Source organism: Aegilops tauschii, chromosome 6, assembly GCF_002575655.3.
Source record: "Aegilops tauschii subsp. strangulata cultivar AL8/78 chromosome 6, Aet v6.0, whole genome shotgun sequence".
In the NCBI taxonomy this organism is placed as follows: Eukaryota; Viridiplantae; Streptophyta; class Magnoliopsida; order Poales; family Poaceae; genus Aegilops; species Aegilops tauschii.
Genome location: NC_053040.3, coordinates 327,428,944 through 327,442,816, shown reverse-complemented (window position 1 = coordinate 327,442,816; position 13,873 = coordinate 327,428,944). Strand labels below are relative to the sequence as shown.

General features: G+C 42.6%; 1 long non-coding RNA gene across 1 annotated transcript; it reads right to left on the bottom strand.

Annotated features, from left to right (window-relative positions):
* Positions 1-729: 729 nt before the first annotated feature.
* LOC120966495 (uncharacterized) lies at positions 730-2,138 on the bottom strand. The gene is made up of 2 exons (XR_005760268.2): positions 1,447-2,138; positions 730-1,373 (listed from the first exon to the last, which is right to left on the bottom strand). It is a non-coding gene; the product is annotated as an uncharacterized lncRNA (long non-coding RNA).
* Positions 2,139-13,873: the final 11,735 nt, after the last annotated feature.

The window sequence follows — 13,873 nt, the reverse complement described above, 5'->3', positions numbered from 1 at the left end:
ATATGGTTAGGAAACTTAACCATGTTTGATCAACGAGCTAGTCTAGTAGTGGCTTATTAGGGACACATTATTTTGTCTATGTATCCACACATGTATCAAGTTTCCGGTTAATACAATACTGGCATGAATAATAATCATTTATCATGAAATAAGGAAATATAAAATAACAACTTTATTATTGCCTCTAGGGCATATTTCCTTCAATGTCCATCCGAGGAGGTGAATTCTAAGTTTCTAGTCAACTCATTAACAAGTCCTCACATAATCTCGATGCATACACGAATCAACCCCATCTACATATCACCGCAAGAATACAAACTACTACAAGCTATGTTGATAAGGAAACAAGTTCACATCATACCACCATCCTAAACTGGGTTTCAATAGCATAACATGATACAATAATATTCCCTACACATGCATATTCATAATATGATACAGAACTACATGCATAGCAAAATAGGCCGGAGTACGATGAAGGTCATAAACCTGGGTAAATCCAGACCAACCTATACATGCACAAGTCCAGCAATCAAATCAAATAAATCCAAACTTTAAGTGCTACAGTCCAAACCAAACTGAAACTGCCCGTGTTTTAAGCCAAACCAATCCAGTCCATTCCCTAGAATCGGTTTGAGCCCAAAGTTTGAAACTATAGACATGTGCACATAGATAGTTGTTGATGCATGCACTGAGCACTCCTACTGGCTACTATCGATGCATGCTCAGTATGAATTGTACAATAATAATACTAAGTGTTGCATGCATACAATTAAATTCAGACGATACAGCTCATCTGTTACAAATTATCACTCATTCAACTGATTCACTCAGTTGAATCTCCAGGTCACAAGAGTCTGCCGCTGATTCACATAGACAAATTCTTTTCCTCACTTCTGAACTACAAAAACTGTCTTGGAAAAAAATGTGCAATAAGCGGCTTCTCAAGCCATTCCAAGCTCCAGCAGCAACATCGGCACCACATCCATATATTGTATTTACCTTAGCTTTGCTCTGCTACACACTGCAAACACTTTGAAAATAATCAATCGATAATTCTAGAGTAAAGATGCAGCGAAACACACTAAAAATACTTCACGTTTCCCCCTGTTCTTGAAGAAACAATCAATACGTTAGGAGTAGATTAATAGAACAAAAGTAGGCCTGATTTCTCAAAGAACTCTGTCCAAGATGAGCAGTGACAAAAGCAGAGATGCACAGCAGCACATGAAACATTCACACAAGATTCAGTCCCCAAATCTTACACAATAGGTAACAGGCATTGATCAAATGTTTCAGAATCCAACCAACTTTGGCAGCCGTATCTTGAGTCACCGGCGGCGGCGTCTTGATCGGCAGCGGCTACCTCTCACCTGCAGAGACTAGTAAGGTTCAGAGAGAGAGAGAGAAGAGAGAGGGGGGAGAGAAGGGTGAGGATGCGCTGACCTGCCGAGCTCCAGCCAATGGCAACTACAGCGGCAGCCATCGAGCCCTAAACGCAGCGGTGAGCGGCGGCCAAGCTCCAGCCAAGCGAGGGGAAGGCAGCGACTAAGCTCCAGACAGCGGCGCGACCAAGCTCCAGCCGGCGGCAGAAGATCGCTACGATTTGGTCGGCAGCGGCAGCAGAAGATCCCTACCAGTGGCGGGCGGAGGCCATGGCTCGCGGAGGGCAGAGGAGCTCCTCACCTAGGTCGCGATCTGGTCTATCGATCTGGTTTCAGACTATGGGTCGAGACGGTCTGGAACCGTTCGGTTCGTGTCCAGACCAAACCAACTCAGTCCAACAATAGTTAAAGCCCAGACCTAACTAAGATGATTTAGGGACTTGGCTGATTTCATCTAATCCGAAGGCAGCCCAATACAAAAACTGACTGAAACTATGGTTTCAGTCCAGACCGTTCCCAGGTTTATGAAGGTGCAACTTCCTCGTAGGTTTGATGATGGTATTCATACTCAAAATCCTGATAATTATACTCTTGGCACTCCAAGCAACCTATTGTAAACAAAACAACCGTGTGATAAAGTAAAATCAAAATAACAATAAAAAATTATGACAAGGTAATCAACATCGACATAACTCGGCTTAATATATAATACAGGTCTTTATTGTGCTATAAGGTGATATGTGAAGCAATCAACTCAGAGAAATTAACAGATAAATAACTATTGCTTTGTAGACTTATATTACAAATATCATGGAACATGGTCAAAAGTGTTTGGAAAACAACATACAAATGGTGTAATAAGTTGCATATGACAAAAGGGTTCATTTGCAAAAAGAATTGATTCAAAAGGAGCACCATAAATCAAGTTATAGTGAAATCAAGTTTGAATTTCAAATGCAAACATTTCAAATAATATATGAATTTTGAGTATACACGATATGATCATCAAGCATTTGATACAAGTGTTCAGGTGCAAAAGGAATTAGTTGAAAATGTGTTATGGTTTGCAAGTTATGATCAAAAGAGTTCAAATTGGAATTGCTCGAATTTTAAAAGTTCAAATGTTGAATATTTTGGTTTCAATGGGAAGAGGGTCCCGCAAGGATCACTTTGCAAAAAGTTTCACCTCAATTGGAGCTACGTTTAGAAAGTTATGATTGTTTAGAGTTGTAGAGCTTTTTTGTCAAAATGCCGGTACACGTGGCTATTTATTTAACATAAAAATATTTCACAACATAATTTTATCTTTATTCGGATTTTAAAGAAGGTGGATGGTTCAGATCGACCAATGCCCCATCGTCTAGAGTAGACATGGGCAGCTGGATTAAGTGGCATTTGAAGACTTGATATAGCCACTTCGCTAGGGTTTGGAGAGGTGGGGAAATTCCTCACGTGCGTTCCTCCGGTGGCAATGGTGTGGTGGTGGGCTTCGGCTTCACTCCCGAAGGTTGCTCTGGTGACTCCTGGAACTTAGGAAGATGGCTACGAGTGGAGGCTCTCTTCGGCGACTTTGTTTTATCCTTGGCGGCAACGATGGAGGCTTCTGGCGACGACAAAGCGGAATGGAGCCGACATGATTCAAGGCGAGGCATGTGAGCTCGTGGTGGTGAGCTATGCAAGGGAGGAAATGGCTAGGGAGTGCAACATTGTGATAGTGGATGAAAGGAGCAAGAAGGAGGAGAAAGGGCACGAGGCGGGTGCGACGACAAGCGGCGATGGAGTTACGAAGCGGCGGACTCCGGCAAGATCGTTGCGCCGTTCTAGAGCATGGGAGATTGCGAATCGGTGAAAAATAGGAAGAAAAGTGGTTGGGGAACTTATATAGGGTGGTTGTGGACCTAGGGGGTCAATAATTGATCGTATCTATCAATTTATTTTTTGCTTCGGTTCGGTAAGCTACAGTCTAGGATGAACACACTTCGGGAGAAAAATGACAAGCAGACCCCGTCCTTCAGTGTCTCGGAGAAAAGCAAAGGGAAAGGGTTGCGTTGTGGGTTGCCGATGGGCTGGAAGGAAGAGATAGAGTGTCATCTCCTGGTTTCTACGGCACGAAATATAGCCGTGGGCCATGGCCCAACTAGAATAGGGTTTTATGGTTTATCCTACTTACTAATAACAAGAAATTGAATGTGGCTAAATAAAATGTCAATTCACTTCCTAAAAATACAATAATATCACAAAAAGTCTTTTACTAATATACAGCCATGAGAAATAGTTCCAGCTCCAAATATTTGATAAAATACATATAATATTTTTATAAACTTTATTTTGATCTTTATAAATATTCCTAACATTAATTTAGAGTTATAAATAATTCCTAAAATATTTTAAACTTCAAATAAATTCAAATATGAATATTTAAGATTCATTTAAACTCCAAAAGCTTCAAATCCTCGTCAAAACTGGTTAAGCTTAAGCAACACAAGCAAATTTAATCTATCCTATTTAAATAATTAACATTTCAAAATTCAGAAATTTGGTATGCTACAAATCTGCAACCATTAAAATGGAAATCTCGTCCTAGAAACACATGGCAAATTTCTATGTTGTAGCATGGCTATTATCTTTCATTAGGATGTCAAATATCTTTGTTATAGCATGACAAATATCTCTATTATAGCTTGACAGTTCCTCAACATTCCATGAGAGTGGTTTTTGAGGGAACGTTGTTTGGTGACGCCATTCACTCGAATGAGCTTCCCGAGGGAACATTTGTTCGTTGGTGGTGACAAAGAGTTTTGGAGGGTCATGTGAGGCTTTCGTGCTTTTTCCCCCTATATCCATCTTGTTAAAACGAAATATCTCATGAATCGTTCGTCCAAATTACAAACCTTTTTCATCGTTGTATCCCTTGCATCGAGATATTTAAAATTAGATCTAATGTTGGTATGTTTTGTTGAACTTTTACAAACGAAAATCATGCTCCCAAAGTGAAATAAAATGTGCTCCCAAACTTTACTACCACTACTCCTAAATGAACTAATCTATGCTCTCACATGGGTGAAGCACCACTCTACTCCCGCAAGTAAGCACGCGTGTGCTCTTCGTAGGAGCACATTTATGCTCTTGAGCGTACTATGCTCCCACGGTTGAAGCACAACTATGCTCCCAGATGTACGAGCTTGTGCCCTGCGGGGTTGAAGCATACTTATTGCCATGCTAGGAAGGAGCACACTATGCTTCTTACATATGAAAAACGAAAAAGCCAAAAAAAAACTCAGAAGACGGAAGAAAATGAGTATGTTGAATAACCCATAAAACCGAAAAGGAGAAAAGATGAAAATTAATAGGGAAAAAGCTATAGTCCGAGCGAGCTATCCACGCAGTGTCAAATGGGGAGTGATCCTCGTTATGCATGGGAGTGTCGTTTAGGAAGACCATCCAAGAGGCACCTTTTAATTAGCCGCTCCCTAGTTTAACATATTCTACCTATCCACGTGGATCAATATAAGCACATGAACCAGATTTTCATACCGGCCGACTGACAGAGTGCCTATTTATGGCTGACGAGCTATAGGGAGTTTGGTATTTTAAAATAATATTAATAGACCACATTTAAATGCTTCAATTTTTTGTCAAAATTTTTATGTGTTCATTACGGGCCTGTGAAATTTCGTTCAGAATTTTGTGATTTGTATGCTAAACAGAAAATATAAAATTCCGGCCCAACAACAAAAATGTTTGGCTCACCTTAAATTAAATATTTTTCTTTTTTCTGTACGCCACATGTGAAGATATATTGTTATAAAATTTTGCACATACATAGTATACTCTGCACATATGTATGCCTATTTTAGTTTCTCAAAAAAAAATTCTGTATGCCTATTCATATTTTTTCTGCCGCAAGAGCTAGCTTCAGTCCTTGAGCATGGCTGACGCCCCTTCACAATGATTGATTAAATCAAAATCAACATCGTTGTTTGGGATCAAGAGTGAGCTGGGCAAAGGGGGTGGGTGGTGTGGCCCACTCTTCGACAGGATTACTGGGAGCACCGTGTAAACTTCATGATAGGGTGACAGACCCTAATAACTGAAGTATTACTGTCTGATGGCGTCATCTTCGCTAAGTTAAGGGGCTGTCAGATTATCAGCATGAAGATAGACTGCCTGAAGATTGTGAACCTCTGAAACTCTTGTCGTAATTCTTGCTCGGTTGTGGCTCCGATTCCTCTAGAAATTGAGGATTTATTTATATGTTTACGCTATTTTTATTATTCAACATCTACCTAGATCTTCAAATCTCCCGGCTCATCTTTGCACTAAGCGGGCATGTTCCCTTCAAATGATCGAGGTTTGGACTGATACTAAACCTACTTTCAGTTAGTAGCACTGTCACAAGTGCGCTATCGTTGAATAAAGATTTCCAAATTTCAGAGAAAAAAGGGTATTTTAATACCGGACTCCCTGAACCCGGCCTCGCATTTTCGCTGACCGACAGCGCCTACTAAAATAGAGAGAGCATTTGCACGCATGCACTCGGCTTCAGCAGCTCCTTGGAGACACCGGAAAAAGAAGAGGCTGAGGCGGAACGTGTGTGCATCGGAACAAAGATTCCCGTGGTGGCCAGAGCACAGAAGCGTGTATACCGCCGGACCCACGTGCCCGGCACCGGCACGAGGAGGCGCCGGCTCGCCGGTCACGCCGACATGCCCGTGCCGTCCTCCGGCCTCTGCGCTCGGCGCCAGCTGCGGGATCCGTGCATCCGACGATCCATATGGAGAAACCACGCGACGCGATGCCGGGGATCCGTGCTGTTATTAGCTGCTTTGACTTGTTGTTTTGTTAATCCCGCATGGGGTGGATCGAGCGCTGGCTAATGCGGTGTGGGGATTGATGCACATGCTCGTGTTGGTGTGTGCTTCGGCACAGGTCAAAGCTGAAAGTTAAGCAAGGGCGAGGCCATGACGACAGAAACTCCACGGGCGTTCTTTTTTTTTTGTGAGTGTGTGTGAGCAAATTTTTGTTCATAGCTTACCAAGCTGGCCACTTGGTAGTGTGTGTGAGCAATGTTCGGTTTGTATAGCACACTTTTTGAAGCACCTCTTGGCATGGCTATAGAAAAATGCTTAAATTAGCCGTTTTCAGCGAGTCAAGCCCAAGCAGGCACAAAAAGGCTCCACCGAGTGCACGTGATGCTTCTAACAGTGCGTCTAGTATGTAGGTTTGCACGTGTTTATGATCTACTCACATTCTTAATCTCCCTCACATAATTCCTTCTAATCTACATAAATGGGCTCAGAAGAAAAAGCACAGTTGAATGTTCTACATACTCATGTGTAAAATCCGGTGAAGAAAAAAAATTCCTAATGCTCTAGGATAAATAAACATCAAAACTCCCAAAAGATTATTTCTGAAAGTATTTTGGAGCATTGTTTTTTCCCAAAGCAATCAGAATGTTTTTTCTTCATTAAAATTTGCAGGTACTTAGAACATCCAACAATGTGTTAAAAAATTCAGAATCTCTTGATTTTTGCCCATGTTTTTATTTTATTGCTCAGAAGCAGAATAACAGTTTAGAGGATAAGCATGCCTTTTGGACCTGAACACCTTATCTGCAGCTGGTCTGCGAAAGCTATATATCACATGTATCGAGCGACACAGGCGAATCGCCTACATGGCGATGGGCATGGGCTTGCCAAATAGCAGGAGACCTTTAAACGTCTATGCTCCCGTGTATTTTTAGCACCAGTATTTGGCAGATATTCGTACGAATTGTTCTAGGAATAGGATTTATGGTTTATAATGTTCTTTGAATCTTTTTCCCCGTGTCCTTCTCTTTTCCAATTTATTTTATCTGTTTCTTCTTTCTTTTTCATCTTTTTGTCTTCTCATTTTCATGTTTCCTTAAAATAAATATGAGAACACTGTTAGAACTATAAGAATATTTAGTTTACATTATTTTCACATTCTTATTTTTATTATTCAAATTTCTATTTTTACCTTTTATATTTTCCATTTCCCTGTGCTTTCCTTTTTCACGTTTTGTTTTTCTATTTTTTTCCTATTCATCTTTTTTGAAAAATATGTAATGTTTTTTAACTGGATGAATTTGTTCTAAAATGCTCAAAAAATTTAAAAATGACGCAAACTTCTTTTAGTGCTTGAAAAGTTTTTAATCACATGAATATTCTTAGGTATATGAATATTTTTTTAAACGTGCGTGAACCTTATAAAACTTAATTGAACACTTTTAAAAAATAAATTAACATTTTAATATATATAAGAACACCTATGTAAACAAATGGATATTTTCTAAAACATGTGTGAATGCTTTTTTAAATTACCTGGCCATTTTTAAGCATGCATGAGCAGTTTTAAGAAATACATGAATATTTTCAAAATATGTGACACTTTTTTCAAAAAAGCACATAACATTTCTCTAAACACATGTGAGCAGCCGCAATGTTGGCCCCGACCCACTGCAGGCGAGCACTCCGTCTGCGTCGCTAATGGAGGGGCACCCTATGTCTCGCTTTAAGCGAGACCTAGGGAAACCGTCGCGTCAGGGCATCTCCGGATGGGCTGGCCCAGGAACACTGGACCACACATCCTCGTTTTTCTTTACTGTTTTTCTCTCATGTCTTTTTTTTCGTTTATATATTTGTTTTTTTATTTTTCTTACACTTCCAAAAATTACAAACATATATATTAAAAAATTAAAAATATTTTTCTTAATGTCTTGAAAAATGTTAATCATGCATTTGAAAATGTTAAATCCATAGGAAAAAATGTTGACCATGTATACGAAAAATGTTGAAGAAGTATTTGAAAAATATTGAATAAGTATTAAAATATGTTGAATGAGTATTTGAAAAATGTTGAACATGCATATTTGAAAATGTTGTATAATTATTAAAAATGTTGAAAGAATATTTGAAAAATGTTGAACAAGCGTTCGGACAGTGTTGAACGTGTATGTATAAAAAAAAATTCATAACTTATAAAAAAAGATGAATTTTTTATGTCATGTATATAAAAATGTTAATCAACCAATTAAAAAAAATGTTGAACAAGTATTGGAAAAATGTTAATCAAGCATTTAGAAATGTTAAATGTGTATAGAAAAAACGTGGAACATGTATTAAAAAAATGATGTCATTTTTTTATCATGTATATAAAAATGTTAATCAAGCATTGAAAAAGTGTTGAACAAGTGTTTGAAAAATGTATATTAATCGTTTGGAAAATGTTAAATGTGTATAGAAAATTGTTGACCATGTATTCAACAAATTTTAATTCTTTTATTTGCAAACTGTTAATCAAGCATTTTAAAAAATGCTTAAAATGTATATAAAAAATGTTGACCATGTATTCCAAAATAGTTAATGTTGTATTTGAAAAAATGTTAATCAAAAGTTTGAGAATGTTAAAACATGTGTAGAAAAAATGTTGATCATGTGTTACAAAAATGTTTAATTTGTATTGAGAAAATGTTAGAAGTGTATTAGGAAAATGTTGTTGACATATACAGAAAATGTAGAATAATAACCAAAAGAATAAAAAATGAAAAAAGAAACAACATAAAAAAGGGGGAAAGAAAAAATGAAGAAAAAATGCCAAAAAAAATGAAAAACGGTGAAGAAAAGCATGAAAAGAAAAGGAAAAAGCAAAAAGAAACAAAGAAACCGGCTCGAATCCTTAAGAAAGACAGATGCCCCCTTTGGCCGCATGGACCTGGTGGGGTGCGGCCACCCTGGCCCATATAGGCCTAGGGCACCCACTAAGGGTCCATGTGGCCCTATGGGTAGGTGAGCCTCTCTAGTGGACCCCCAGAACCTTTTGGGACCTCCCGGTACACTGCATGCAAACCCTCGAACTATTCTGGTACTCTGAATATCACTTTCCATATATAAATCTTTACCTCCGGACTATTCTGGAGCTCCTCGTGATGTCCCGGGTCCCATCCGAGACTATGAACTACTTTCGTACTCACCATATGTATATCCCAATACTACCCTAGCGTTACGGAAACTTAAGTGTGTGACCCTACGGGTTCGGGAACATGCATATATGACCGAGACTTCTCTCCGATCAATAATCAATAGCAGGGTCTGGATGCCCATATTGACTCCCACATATTCAATGAAGATCTTTATCGGTTTGAACCATGATGTCAAGGATTCAGAAAATCTCGTATACGATTCCCTTTGTATGGCAATATGGTACTTACCTGAGAATCAATCTTCGGTATTGCCATACCTATAGTTCAATCTTGTTACCAGCAAGTCTCTTTACTCATTCTGTAATACAATCCCGTGACTAAACACATTAGTCACATGGTTGCAAGATATTCATGATGTTGTATTACCGAGAGGGCCCGGAGATATCTTTCCGTCATGCGGAGTGACAAATCCTAGTCTCGATTCATGCAACCTAAAAAACACTTTCTGAGATACCTATAGAGCACCTTTATGATCACCCAGTTAAGAAGTGATGTTTGATAACCCACAAAGCATTCTTCCAGTATTCGGGAGTGGCATGATCTCATGGTCTAAGGAATAGATACTTGATATGAAGAAAGTTATAGCAATTAAACTAAGTGATGTGATCTGATGTTTACGGTTGAGTATGTTCATCACATCATTATCCTAATGATGTGATCTTGTTATCAAATGACAACTCATGTCTATGGTTAGAAAATGTTAACCATCTTTGATCAACGAGCTGGTCTAGTAGAGGCTTACTAGGGGCACAATATTCATTTATGTATCCACACATGTAATTATGTTTCCGGCCAATACAATTCTAGGATGGATAATAAAAATTTATCATGAACATGGAAATATGATAATAACATCTTTATTATTGCTGTGACGCCCCCGATTCGACCGTACACTAACCATACACACAAATGTGTACGATCAAGATCAGGGACTCACGGGAAGATATCACAACACAACTCTAGGCACAAATAAAATAATACAAGCTTCATATTACAAGCCAGGGGCCTTGAGGGCTCGAATACAAGCGTCAGCGGAAGCAACAATATCTGAGTACAGACATAGGTTAGACAAGGATGCTTTAAGAAGGCAAGCACAAAAACAACAATGATCGAAGAGGCAAGGCCTCCTGCCTGGGACCTCCTAACTACTCCTGGTCGTCGGCGGTCTCCATGTAGTAATATCCGTCGGCGGTGGCATCTGGCTCCAGGGATCCACCATCTGGTTGCAACAACCGGAAAGAAGGAAGAAGGGGGAAAAGGGGTAGCAAAGCAACCGTGAGTACTCATCCAAAGTACTCGCAAGCATCAGATCTATACTAAGTATGCATTGGTATCAAAGGAAGGTATGTATCTGTGGACTGAACTGCAGAATGCCAGAATAGAGGGGAAGGCCTAGCCTATCGAAGACTAGCATCTTCAAGCAGCTCCAAGCATCTTGCAGCATGTAGAAGAGTAAAGAATAGCAGTTTATATTTAACAAACATGTTGTAGCATTAACGCCCAGAGATCCTTCCTCGTCTCCCTACGAGAAAGCAATCTCGGAGCCACATATCCATCTCATGTCTCAAGTATCCATTTCTAGTTATATAAGATCCGGATACAAGTCTGAACGTCCATTACTGTGGACACGGTATTCGAATATATATCTTCCCTGCAGGGGTGCACCATGTTACCCAACACGCTTGATCACTGTGGTCGGACACACCTTTCTGGGGTCAATGCCCGGCCTCAGAAGATGAACACGTCGTAGCCCTACCTAGGCTCAGCAGAGAGGTCCCCGTCGGTCTACATCCTAAGCACTCCGGGGTCTGGGCCCATCGCCCGTTGCACTCCGGGTTGTTGCGTGCAGGGCGGGTCCAGGCTCCACCACTACAGGATGGTGCCGGCCCAGCCGTGCCGCAATGCTGAACTGGACGTCTGACAAAGCTTCGGCTGATACTGCGATGTCGAGGCCCATAACTATTCTCACGTGGTGGTTAGTGCGTAAAGGCCAAATGCCAATTCAGAATAAATACCCAAACATGTTAGTGCATTAACAATTAAAGTAGTGACGGCTGTCGGGACAAGTCCGGAGCTATCACCGCTCCTGGGTGATACCGCTAAACAGCCAGCCGCCACCGTCACATCGCACGGGTGCTCTCCGGGCCCACCCGGCTTTCACAACGGTCTCAAGTAAAGTCAATGTAACTGTGTGTCCAGACATCAAGGGGAAAACCCGAGGAATCACCCCCGGTGGATTCCACTCGATGTAATCATCAAGGTGAACGTAAGAGGAACCACCCTCGAGGTTCACACTTGAGGTGTTGCACGACAGAGCCGTATCATGAATGGTGAAGGAGGAACCACCCTCGATGACCACGACCGAATAGCTACACTACAGAGATCTCATCAGGAGTGATGTATGATATTCCACCCTCGGCACTCGATGGTAACTCTGCAGAGTCGAGCAACAAAAAGGGGCTTGATATGATGTGAGGTGTCGGGCTCTGGTCATCGATCACGTTGATCGAGTCATTGATGATGAAGCAGGGGCAACAAGGACAAGGTGGGGGTCACTGATGGATCACTAGCCAACCTATACTAAGCAGTTTAGGATAAGCAGGTAGGTAACAATAGCAGGTACAAAAGCAGGCACTACAAAAAAAAGACACATCCGTGACATTTTGGGCCGAACGAATTTTTTTTCTGTCATACATATGACACTTCTATGACGATAATTGTGACAAAACCCGGTATCATCATAGATGTGGTGGGCTCCTACTTCTATGACAAAAAATCATGACAGAAAATGGGCTTTTCGTCTTGGGCGGGCCGGAGACGCAGCTGCATGACATTCTTTGGGCCGTCCATGACGGAAAAAACCGTGGTAGAAGCGAGGGCGAGGAAAATTTCGGGGAGTTCCCGGTTACGGTGGGAGGTCGGCTGCCGAGCGATGCGCGTTTCTCTCATACACGTACGCGTGTGTGTGCGAGGCGTTGGCTCTAATTGAACCCGAGCGAGGCGTTGGGCTCTAACTGAACCCGAGCGATTGCACTGCAGGCTACGCGTTACTGAACCCAAGCGATCGATCGATGACTGTTAACTGAACCCGATCGAGCGATTCCTTCCCTACTGCTGCTAACTGAAGCCGATCGATGCTGCCTCTGGATGAACAGTGAGCGTTGCTGGGGGGTTTGGATGAACAGTTCCCGGTGGGGTGGATGAACAGGACCCCGTGGTGTTGCCTCTGGATGAACAGGACCCCGATCGATCGAGCCGGTTGGGGCTGGATGAACAGGACCCCGTGGAGGGCTGGATGAACTGGACCACCCCGTGGAGGGCAGAATGAACAGTAGACGGTGGAGGGCTGGATGAACAGTAGCCCGTGGAGGGGTGGTTGAACAGGAGCCCGTGGAGAGGGCTGGTTGAACAGTAGCCGGTGGAGTAGCGCGTGGTGGAGGCTGGATGAACAGGAGCCCGTGGATGAACAGTCGCAGGTGGAGGCTGGAGGAGGTCGACGGTGGATGAGCAGCAGCCCGTGGAGGCTGGAGGGGGTCGACGGTGGAGATGAACAGTATCCCGTGGAGTCCCGTTTTGCGGTACGCCACACCCCTCCCGATGAACAGGACCCCCGTTTCGACCGTAGTGCTCCAACACAAGTCCGTTTTCTCCGTTTTGCGGTACGCCAGACCCCTCCCGATCAACAGGACCCCCGTTTCGACCGTAGGAGGTCCGTTTCCTCCGTTTTGCGGTACGCCAGACCCCTCCCGATGAACAGGATCCCGTTTCAAACGTGGCCGGTCGAACACAAGGCCGTTTCCTCCGTTCTGCGGTACGCCAGGCCTCGTTTCCATCGGCTGTTCCGTCCAAGCCCTCCCGATGAACACGACGACGCATTCCATTCCGACCCAGCCGGTTGGCTCCCCATGAACACGACGACGACGCTGTTTCTCCGTTCCGACCCAGCCATATACACGAGCCCTGGCCGTACGTATGCGCGAGTAGGCATTCGAGACCCCGCCCGTATGTACACATACGTGGCCGTATTTTCTTTCTTGCACCCTGGCCGCTGTACGTACGTGTACATGCTACGTGCGCGCCTCTACTACGACACGTACGCGCCTCTACTACGACACGTGCACGCCTCTACATCCACCAGTATATATGTACGTACACGTTCGCGACCAGAATGACAACGCTACGTACGCTTCGACCAGGTGGGTCCCGACTGTCAGGCACTTCCTTGCCTGCGAAGATGTAGCTGGTGGGTCCCAGTAGTCAGGGGGCGAATCGTTTTTTTGCCCGGATGCACTTCCTTGCATGCGAAGATGTAGCTGGTGGGTCCCAGCAGTCAGGGGGAAACGTTTTTTTTACGAAATACAGTGGCCCGTCCGGTGGGTCCCAGCTGTGAGGTGGAGGAATAATTATTTTCCGCGTAATAAGGAGGCACTTCCTTGCTGCGGCCGTGGACCTAGCTGTCAGCCTCTCCACGTACAGTCCACGTCCG